This window comes from Pyrus communis, chromosome 6, assembly GCF_041283825.1.
Source record: "Pyrus communis isolate YQ-2024b chromosome 6, ASM4128382v1, whole genome shotgun sequence".
NCBI classification, from domain to species: domain Eukaryota; kingdom Viridiplantae; phylum Streptophyta; class Magnoliopsida; order Rosales; family Rosaceae; genus Pyrus; species Pyrus communis.
The window spans coordinates 18,760,981-18,772,289 of NC_142570.1; positions in this window are offsets into that span (position 1 = coordinate 18,760,981).

The window sequence follows — 11,309 nt, forward strand, 5'->3', positions numbered from 1 at the left end:
ATATGTGGAAGACATGGTGGTTACTGGGAATGACCTAATGGAACAATCAGCTCTAAAAAAGTATTTGTCTACGGAGTTCGAAATGAAAGATCTTGGATCTCTGAAATATTTTCTTGGGATTGAGGTATCAAGAGGCAAGTCTAGGATATTCTTGTCCCAAAGAAAGGATATCATTGATTTGTTAAAGGAGATCGGGATGTCAGCTTGTAAACCTGTAGCAACTCTGTTGGCTGATGGAACAAAGTTGAGCCTCGAAAAAAATCAAGTACCGCTAGACAAAGGAAGATATCAAAAGTTAGTTAGGAGATTGATGTATTTGGCACATACAAGACCTGATCTTGCTCATTCCTTCAGCGTAGTCAATCAGTATATGCATGATCCGAGAGAACAACGTATGAGTGTGGTGATGAGGATATTATGTTACTTGAAAGGAAGTACAGGTAAAGGAATTCTATTTAAGAAAAATGGGCATTTTAGAATCGAAGGGTATACTGATGTCGACTGGGCGGGTTCGGTAAATGATTGATGCCTTAACATTAGGATATTTCACTTTTGTTGGTGGTAATCTAGTAACATGGAGAAGTAAAAAAGTAGAATGTAGTAGCTTGTTTAAGTGCAGAAGTGGAATATAAAGGTATGGCTCTTGGTATTTGTGAACTCTTATGGCTTAAGTTTCTATTACAATATTTAGAGGTCAACCATAGTTCGCCGATGAAGTTATTTTGAGACAACAAAGTTGCTAGCGGTATCGCTCATAATCTGGTACAACGTGATAGAAGGAAGCATGTGGAGGTTGATAAGTTCTTCATTAAAGAGAAATTGGAAGGGAAAATAATTGAATTGTCCCCGATTAGGACTAATGATCAAGTGGCTGATATACTCACAAAGGCTAGTTCGAGTGACAAGTTCTCAAGTTTCTTGGCCAAGTTGGGCATGTGTGACATATATGCACCAACTTGAGGGAGAGTGTTGACTTGTATAATATTTCCCGTTAATTATGGGATTCTTATAATATTGGGTAGTTTGATTGAATGTAATTATTCATTCCTTATTGTAGTAGAATTGTACATGATTATATATTCCTCAGAATGAGAAGAATACAATTATCACATTTAAAGCATTATCTTCTCATTCGTAGTCCGATTTACAAAATCAAGGCTAAGAGTTGGGTTTTGCATTCATATATAAAACATATCATGCATGGTATCTAAGTTTTTCTTTAAATCAGAGTTCAACCATGACACGTAATTATGTTTTAATACATGACATGTACATTATCACATTACAAGGCACTCCTAGATTGTCTTTCTCCTTCCAAACCAAGGAAAAATGCGTATTGCACATATGAGCTTTCTGGAGTTTGGACTCAATAGTATCATTTATTAGGTCAAAACACGTTTTCAAGTTTTGTGTATTTTTATTTTAGTTTAGTTTTGTCTTGGTTCAAATCTTTTACTCATTCGCTTATATCGTTGAATTTAAGAAATATCGAGGAATGAGTAAAGAATTCCCAAAATTTGAAGCCATAAAAGTAACACAAGCTTTCAACAAGCCACCTCCACCTCAAAATATTTTCAAGCTACTTTTACAATTATGCAACTTAAAAAAAATGAGAAAAATACATGTGCATGTGTTTAAATTTTCTACAACACCCCTAGCTAGTGATACATTTATAAAAACAAAAAAGAGAGAAAAATGATTGATATATTGGCACATCAAGATCTATATATACTTTTGTTACATTGGAGTGAACATGCTCACATCGCCATTCGAACATAGTGCATCACGTTCAACATGAGATAAAGAAAGAAAAACAGATATGAAAAGTTGTAGACAACATTTTATACAAAACCTACGCACTATCGTGTTTCAAAAATCCCTAAAAACAACATGCCACAGAAGCAATGGAAAGCATAATGATCAACTACTTTCAAAATTTCAGTATAAGTGGGGAAAGTGCTTTTGTGATGAAGAAGCCTTTCCTAGGAGTTAGGAATTTGGCTTAGACAAACAACACTGATGCTTTCATGAGACATGAACCAGCTTTTGCCAAAATTTGGCTTCCACTCAATCATGTATAGGAAAATTAAATATATGTGGGGTGGGTCACCACCACCAATATTCAAACCCTAGTTACCCTACCTTTCTTTTGCTTCTTCTTGCTGGAAAGCAATCAAGCCTTACTTGCCCAACTATCATCTCTCATTTACTTTTATTTTTCCACCCACTTCCAAAGCCATTTGTAATCGTTAATTAAACATGCTTTCACTTTCTATCACATTAGCATTTAATTAAGGGAAAGGGATCCTATCCGGATCCCTTCCACCAAATCCACCGAATCAAGGGTTCTGAGCCCTTGAAATTTGATCGAACGGCTAAAGTTATTATAACTTTTAAAGGCCTCCCCTGTTTATAGCCATTGGATCAAATTTCAAGAGCCCGGATCTCTTGATTTGGTGGAAGGGATCCGGAGAGGATCCCTTTCTTTAATTAAGTATCAAACAAGGCACGCTTCCCTATCAAATATGCAAGCGCTCAAGCGTTATTCACATAGTCAATAAATATGTACAATAGTCATTTACCTGGCTCGACTTCAAGTATATAAGGTAATGCTAGGAAGACTAAATTTGTAAATGTTGGGCAACTGTTAGGTCAAGCTGGACTTGAGCTTTGAGAACATTCTCGAATCCCCCAATTCGATTTCGTACCAAGTCTTGGAATATTTCGAAAGAGTTAGCTTGTCTTAGGAAATATCACAGTTAGATAAATGACTCGAAGATTAGCATGATTAAGCAAATAATGGTTTGCTCAAGTGAGGCATGGTGTGGAAGCTAGAAGTTCATTAGTTTAGCATGAGAGAGAGGGTGTTTGCATGGTTGCAAATAGTTCTAGGTTGGACAATTTGGGCATCCTAGCTAGAGTTGTAATAAAGCTTCAAATGACTGGGATATTCAGAGGAAGGTTATGGAAAATAGTAAGGTTGCAAAGTGATGCTCTCTAGGATCTGAGGATGTTTGCACTAAGGGAGAGATTTCCATAGCTTGGTGGAGTACAATCCTCTCAACCCCTGTGTTATGACGTTCTGGCTTCCTCCTTCTCTAATGGTTGCTAATACCTCTTTTGTAGGTGAATGATTCCTTTCTAGGGTTCCTAAGTAATTAGAAATTATGGCTTGGTCTTCCATCCCCTTTCTCCTTAGTTCTTTTGCCACTTTCGTTTTGGTGCAAGGCAATTAGGCCTCGTTGGTCTCGTGAAGCCTACGCTGGACCTTCTTCCCAAGGCATTGCTTTCCTAGGCCGGTCTTCCACATACGCTACTTTTAATAGCGTGTCTCCTAATTTTTAGGCTTTGGTATTCAACGTGAGCTAGGAAAGGAAATTCAGCCTTTCTCTTCATTAAATGCATACTTTACTGGGCTTTCACGTGACTTTAGAGCTTAGGGTTTGGTTCATTCCTAACTAAGTTGGTTAGCTTGTTAGAGAAAGGAGGAAACTGGGCTAGTTCTCTCTCAAACTTGCCCACGTGGAATACAAAGGTTATAGGCTTAAACTTTTAGGCTCCCAAGCAACCCAAAGTCTGCCACAATATTTTCCATATGGGCCCAATTAACTTATGTAACCATCCACACCAAATTTCACTTGACAAGCCCCGGGCATGTAACTCGAGCTTATTTTAGCTTGGATAGACGAATATGCATGAGTTCGCACGAGTGTGGTATGATTTACACACATGCGTGGTTTGATTAACGTAGTAGGACATGATTACAAATATAACGTCTTCTCGATTCAACACCTTGACATGTATTTTGGGCTTGGCTTGAGGTTTGTATAACAATTGGGCCTCAAGACTTGACTGGGCTTGCATGTGACCTTTTGGACCTTGATAGTAGACAAAATTTGCAAACTAAATGATTTATCCTCAACAGGAATTGGCACATTTATCAACGCTTAAGTAATAACCCAATCATCAACTTTCATGTTATTTAGTTAACAAAATTTAGTCTTCCTAGCATTACCCATATATCATATATCTTTTAGATGTTTTATTTCTTAAGTACTCGTTGAAAGATCAACACTGCAAAATAAAGTGATTAGTTACTATATGAGCCACGATGGCTAAATCGGTGCAAGACCAACCTTGTCTTTTGTGTGTGTGTGTGTGTGGGCGTTCATTTGCTTTTTGCTCATCCAGTCGAGCAAAACCTATAAAACCTGCACAACGCTATAAAATCTCAGGAGATGATATCAAATCCAAGACCATTTCATCATCATAATGCATATTAACACTTGAATTTAAAGTTGCATAACAAAATGAATCAACATTCCTTTTAAAGGTTGAAGAAAATTTTCCAAGTGACTGAGTGATAGGAATACTTAATCTATGTCCCTAAACTCTATGAACCAAAAGAAAGAAGCATTAAATATTTCAGTCCAATGGATTTGCATTAATTTTGAAAATAATGAGGTGAGTACGTACGCATTTGAAATTGCGGACCTAAAAATTATTAAGCCTACATGGCATGTAGATCGAATAACTGATAACTAACTATGTCTTTCTCATGAATGATGCGGGCATGCCAATTTGCTACCGAGGTGAGTTGGGCGAGTAAGATGATGATGGTGGTTGTGGTGTAGAATCGCGCTATTGACTTATGGATTGAGCAACTACGGTTGAGGAAGAAATACTATTGGCTTAGAATTCTGCTAACCTAAAGACAAGGTTGCCAATCTCCCTGTGAAGTTTAATAAGTAATTCGACTTTCGCTGTGCCGAACAAGGGGTAACCTGGGAACACCTCACTTTGTCGAAGCTGATGAGATGACCTCTTGAGACAAAAGAATAAAGAATTCCTCATCCACCTAGACTTGGATAGATAAGCAACAAGGATAAGAGAGTGCCGATTAACCAATATGAAGGTCTCCTAGGCCAGGTAGGTTCTACGACTCTAGTGCTATTTAACCAAATTGAAGATGTCCCACAATGATGATTAACCAATCTGATTGTTAATGAGGAGGGATTAGTGAGCAATTAGTATTTTCTTAGGGTGTGAGAAGGTTTTGCATAAGGTAGGTTCTACAACTCTAGTGCTATTGAGTTGAAGATTTTTTTTTCCTTGTTGCAAAGCCTCTTCTATTATAGACAAAGCTGTAAGGATGGGCAAGTTCGCCGAGGTACAGTCTTGGTAGGACTGAGCCTCCTTGGTATTGATAGGATTAAAAGCACACCAAAAAGTAACACACAAATGTCCTATTGATTTTCCTTATTAACACTAAGATTTGTCAATTGTAGCATATGAAAATAAGGGTCTTTCCCGCAGAAGATTGTTTTATCTAACTACTTAAAATGTCACAAAAACTGGGCTGCTGTCCCTACTGGCCAGCCACCAAAAAATAATTAATAGACCAACTTATGCTTATCTAAAGTCTACGAAATTTTATATGCAGGCACTAGACACACAGAGCTACACTCACACAAATTTTTGGGATTTTTGGAGTTGATTTGCTATTTAAATTAAATCGAACAAAAACAGATTTTAAGTAGTTCACAAATTAAGAAAAACAAGTTAGGGGAATTGCTATCCACCACCAAATAATCATGCAAACATGTTATGTTTCATTCAAATTCCTTCTATTTCCGGATGAAGATGCTCAAGTGGGCTCAATGTTAGAACTCAACCTATTACTCTTTCTTATGTAATATGTTAAGAGAATGGCGTTTTCAACTTAACTTAGTCCCTAACATGCAATCTAGAATGGCGTGTTCATAGATTTAACAAGTAGAAATCATTAAGAATGAAAAGAGTTTGAGTCATCACAAGGCATCGTAAGTAGTGGCGTTGTCTTACTTATCCTAGAAATTGGTTCACATGTTAATCGCAATTGACAAGTACTACTCTAGAACATATGTAGGTCCTCATTTGACAAGGGCAGACACACACATATTCATAGCATTAAAATCCTAGATATGCTTACTAAGTATGCATCCGTAGAAAACACATAAAGAATTCATCAATGAGACAAGTAGTGAACCAATTTTTATCCATTATAAAAGTAATTCAAACGAAATGTCATAACAAACTTGCAATCATATTCGGGGCTTCAAACAGCCCCTAACTACTAAAAATTTAGTTACACAATCCTTAAGTTAAAACAAAAGATAGACATGAGTTTGAGAAAATAGAACCGAAAGAAATCGACTAAGGCTCTCTCTTTTCCTTCCTTCCCCAACACTACTTTTAAACCAATTCTTGTTGCTTCATTTTCTTTTCCTTAACTCACCCACTAATAGCCATATAGTGATGACAGTAATTGAGAGGAAATGGTAAAACAATTGTAACTCCTTGGGTAGCCTTTATGCCAATTACTCCTTCTTAATCCTCATCTTTAATTCCATTTCCTCTGATATTTGAATATGTGTTAGCTGGTTTGTTCTTGATTGCATCAGTTTTGGCTGCTAGATTTATTGGATTTATTGCTTTCAATGCTTTCTTGTCAGTTACAAACTGCTCAGCCTCTTGGGAACCTTTTAATGTTAAAACAGCTATAACTTCTTCTAGAAAAAATGATATTAACAATCCGTGAAATGCTCCAGAAAATAGACATCTGTAGCTTTCCAAGCATATAAGGCTCATTCTCTAATTCATTCTGAGCTGTTCGCAACTTGCTTCCAAAGTCAGCTGACCTGCACAGGTAGTTTTGACGAATTTGTTACTTAAAATCCCACTTGTGCTATTTTTCTTTTCTTTGCTTGACAAATCCTACAAAACACAAAAACAAAGTAAATAACTCAAAAATATAAGGAACTAACTAAGAAAAGACAAGTGAATTTGATATAAAATATATATAAATATTAGCTTATCCCCAAAATATTCCAACCTATCATTCCTTAGCTTAACCTTGATTTAGTCCCGGTTTCTTCGAATTAGGACCCTCAACCTAGTCCTTTTCCAAACTTAATTCCTTCTTGTCTGATTAAGCAAATTTTGATCCCTTGAACAACGCCAAACTTATCAGCACCGATTGCCAATCCTTTAATAGTTTTAGTTTATTTAGGACTCAGTCGAACCTTGCTCAAGTGTAATCTCTCCATAGTCTTTCAGCCATAAGGACTTGACTAGGCGATTCTTGTCCTGGACTGGAGCACCTTGAACTTACCCAACTAATGATGGGCCGAATACTAGACCTCCCACAACAGGTTACTCGCTCTTTGCTCAAATTAGTTTTTTGGACCCAAACATTGCCCCTCGCTTCTTAAATCCTCGTTTAAGACCGCTGGCCTAAGGATTTTGAAAAAGAGAATATGCTTTAATTTTTCACTAAACCGTCATTAAATGCTTATAACTCAGTTCACACGCTAATCCTGCCTCGACCGAACCAAACCTTCATATCCATGCCACGTGTTGGGCCCTTGCGATGGCTCTTCGAATTTGGCTGCTTACGGCCCCGATTTTCCAGACAAATTAATCATTAGACGTCCATGTAACCGCCAATTCCCCATTCGAATTGAGCTGTGTGGAAGTGTAACGCTATTTTCTCCATTATAATGATTGAAAAACATCTACCAAGACTCCTCAATTTCTTCCAGAGCTCAAGCATACTGCCGTTCACCTTATCGATATAAAAGCCATAGATTTTCCTCACCTTCTGAGTTCTTCTAAAAAGAACAGAGCCCAAATTTTGAAGAATCCCAGCTGCCTCATTCTTGCACCTCATTCTCTCCAAATTACAATGGCTCTCGATCAACCCGATTACTCCATCACTAAGACCCTTGCTGCATCAGATCCTTCTACTGATCAAATCTTGGGGCCCCGATTCACAGACATCGTTCTCGAAACCATTACCACAATGACGAATGATAATCTTCTTGAACCACACCTCAGGGCAATGATTACTCGAAATGGGAATTTGCCAATTCCCAGGTTGCATGGCCATCAGTTCCATCAACCTGGCTCCGTGGGTTGAAATAATGGAAAGATTCTTTGGTAGTTCTTTAAAAAGATTGGGTATTTACGGCACCACCAAGATCTCAACGATCTAGATCACTATGGACCATGAGCTCTTGATTATTGGTCTCAACTTCTGGTGCCCGACCTCTAATACGATGATCCTACCTCTTGGCCTTATGGCGCACACAATGTTGGATATTACCGCAAACTTATCAGGATCGATTGCCAAGTTTAACAATTATATTTCAATTGGGACTCCGCCGAACCTGCTCAAGTGTAATCTCTCCATAGCCCTCCAGTTATAACAAGGGCTTGCTTAGGCTATTGCTGTCTTGGACTGGAGCACCTTGAACTTACCTAACCGACTATGGCCGAATACGAGGCCTCCCAGATAGAAATATTCAAATTCACAGAATAAGACTCATAAACTACAAAAAAAACAAGTTCAAACTGAAGGTACAAACAAAATTGGACTTAATTATTGAATTAATGGAAAAACCAACACTAGGACGTATAAGGTGAAAGGTGATGACATTTACACATTTTTTTTCCCTTCCATATATATCTCTTAATTTTCAATCGTTGGATCGAATGAATTGAATAGTATCAAAGGATAAAACTTAGGAAACTTTAACAAAAAAACCCCGTACTGTTCACTTTAACGAAAACCATATTTTTACACTAAAATATCAATCCTAGTACTATTCACTTTACCTTTTATTTTGTCCTTATCTTTAAAAATCAAAGTTTTCAAACTATTTTCTTTAATTTTTCTTAAAAATTAATATGTATTGTGTGAGAGATAAAATGATGTGTGAATGACACCAACCAAAAGATAAAAAGGAAAGAGAATTTTGTTTGGTGTGTTTGGGCCAAAAAAAAAAAAAAGCAGCAACCAACCTTTAGCTTCCTATCTTTTTACAGATGCTTTGCCACTAGGTATCTTTTACAATCCAATCTTTTCAAGTTTATTTTGTTGTTTTATTTCTTATCTTCCTCCTTTCTTGTGTTCATGAGCGTACGAAAAACGCGTTCATTTGATTTCTTTTATACTAAAACCCAAAAGTAAGCACTCAAGCATGTCAAAAAGCTATTCAAAAGATATTTAAGAGAGCTCTCTTTTGGTTAACTCATTTTCTCTGTGAGACCCCATATACATTGGTCCAAAATTTTCATTTTCTTTGGACCATACGACTCAATGGATTTTTGGTTCCACTGGCCTTTTATTTTGATTGGAACAATTTCAGTGGCCTACAAAACAGAAGTTTTCTGCTTTTTATCACCCTATTCTCTTTTGTTTTCTTATCTTGTCTTCACCAAATTACACCAAGTCTCAAAGGTCAGCTAGCATTTCACATTCCATGTCTCTTTCACCCTGTCTCTCTCTGTGTATGTCCCTTCTTTTAATTATTATCTACTTTTCTATTAGTCAATCCCCAACAAAATATAACCTTTAATTTGTTAACTCTCTTTTCTCTTAGTAAATCCCTAATAATGCATGGTCACCGAGCTCTAAATATCTTGCATGATTAAAGTTTGAGGGGCTGGAAGACCTTACCCATTCATATCAGTCTTCATCGATGCACCATTTACGTAATCCAGTAATCACTAGTAAGAACAGCAGCTGTAAAAATCACTCAGAAACATGTAGAGTTTGGTGCATAAATAATAGTCAAAAAAGGTATTATGTATACATTTTGGCATATATCTGTTACAACTCACTGTAATTCCATTGAAGAAAACCAGAAGAAACTTCAAATGTCATGACCGTGGTCCATAGATATCTGTCACAAACGACTCAACAATGTTGTATATGAATTTTCAATTTTGCCTGTAGAATATTCTACTTAAATAAGTGAAATAAATATGGATTTTGTTTAACTTAACATCCAGGCATTAGAAACTTGCGTAGGAGTTGGGAGAAGTAGTTGAAAAGTGATCCTCTGTGACACTTCCTCTTTCGGCTTCCGGATAAGGAAAAACTGAAAACGTTTATTTCTTTTGTAGTCGTAATCTACATATAGTGTGACACTAGGCATATTTGGTCTACTTTCGGTAGATGATGACCAACTATTTGTGGACACATCTCTCCTCTCTCTCTCTCTCTCTCTCTCTCTCTCTCTCTCTCTCTCTCTCTCTCTCTCTCTCTGTGACATACAATGGTTCATCCTGACAGAGAAAGGGATAGATTGCAGACTAAGTTAAATATGTCGACATGTTGAAATGATATTAACATAACAAATTATGGAAGTTGAAAGTGTTGGAGATATATGGTGTTTCAGTTGAGATTTATTGTCCCACATTGGGGGTGAAAGAAATTTCCTAGGTGCTTTAGAACTGTGAGACCTCATATAATGTTGAAGTAGCCTACTTTCCGGTTACAAATCATCACATTTTTTTTTTTTTGGTCAAACGAAAACCAAGGCAACAGCTACCAAATACAAAGAAAGTCAGTGAAACCTGACCAACATATACACTGACTAGCTAGAGAGGGGAATGCAAAAGAGACGCTGCGATTACAGGCTAAAACGTCTTCCCCATCCCACCGCAACCCCGACTAAGGTGGAGGACATAGCAAGTTATCTTTGCTCAAAATTCTCACCAATGAAGATGGGGGTCTCACAACCCAAATAGATTTGCTCATCTCCACTCCATTGTACCTTGTGACATGGTTCACTGCTTCATTTGCTAATCTTGGAACCCAAGACCATACGCAAACTTGGAAGAGACTCCCAGTTTGCAGATTACGACTCAGAATGGGATATGTCTCCCAGCTACAGCTGTCTAAACCTCCATTTAGGTAAGTCAGATTCCACCACAATTTGAGAGAAGTTACACTGCCTAGCCAATAAACAACCCTCTAGGACCGCCAAAGCCTATTTGCAATCAGATTCCACCACAATTTGAGAGAAGTTACACTGCCTAGCCAATAAACAACCCTCTAGGACCGCCAAAGCCTCTGCCACGATTGCACTCGAAGCATGAACTTCCATCCTTTTTGACCTTTAGATACCTTTTACAATTTAGTTGATCAACGATAGAAGATTTTGGTTGTATAGAATATGTACCTAAAATATGGTTCAGCCACTTGCGACTCTCATACGTTTCACGTTCTTTTAATCTGTCGTTGCATACCCTCTTTTTTCAGCAATTTAACATGTCCGTTTGTAGTTTAATAAAAAATGCATGATGACTTTTTATTAATCAGAAGGGCAAAACCCAGTCAAACAGTGCTTTTTAAATAACGTTTTTACCCCTAATTTTTTCGGCATAGTCAGTTTGTTGTGTTACAAACTGTGGAAATTTTTTAGGTCAACGGGCTGAGGGTCCAATCCAACAACATCGATACTGTCCCTACTTAACCA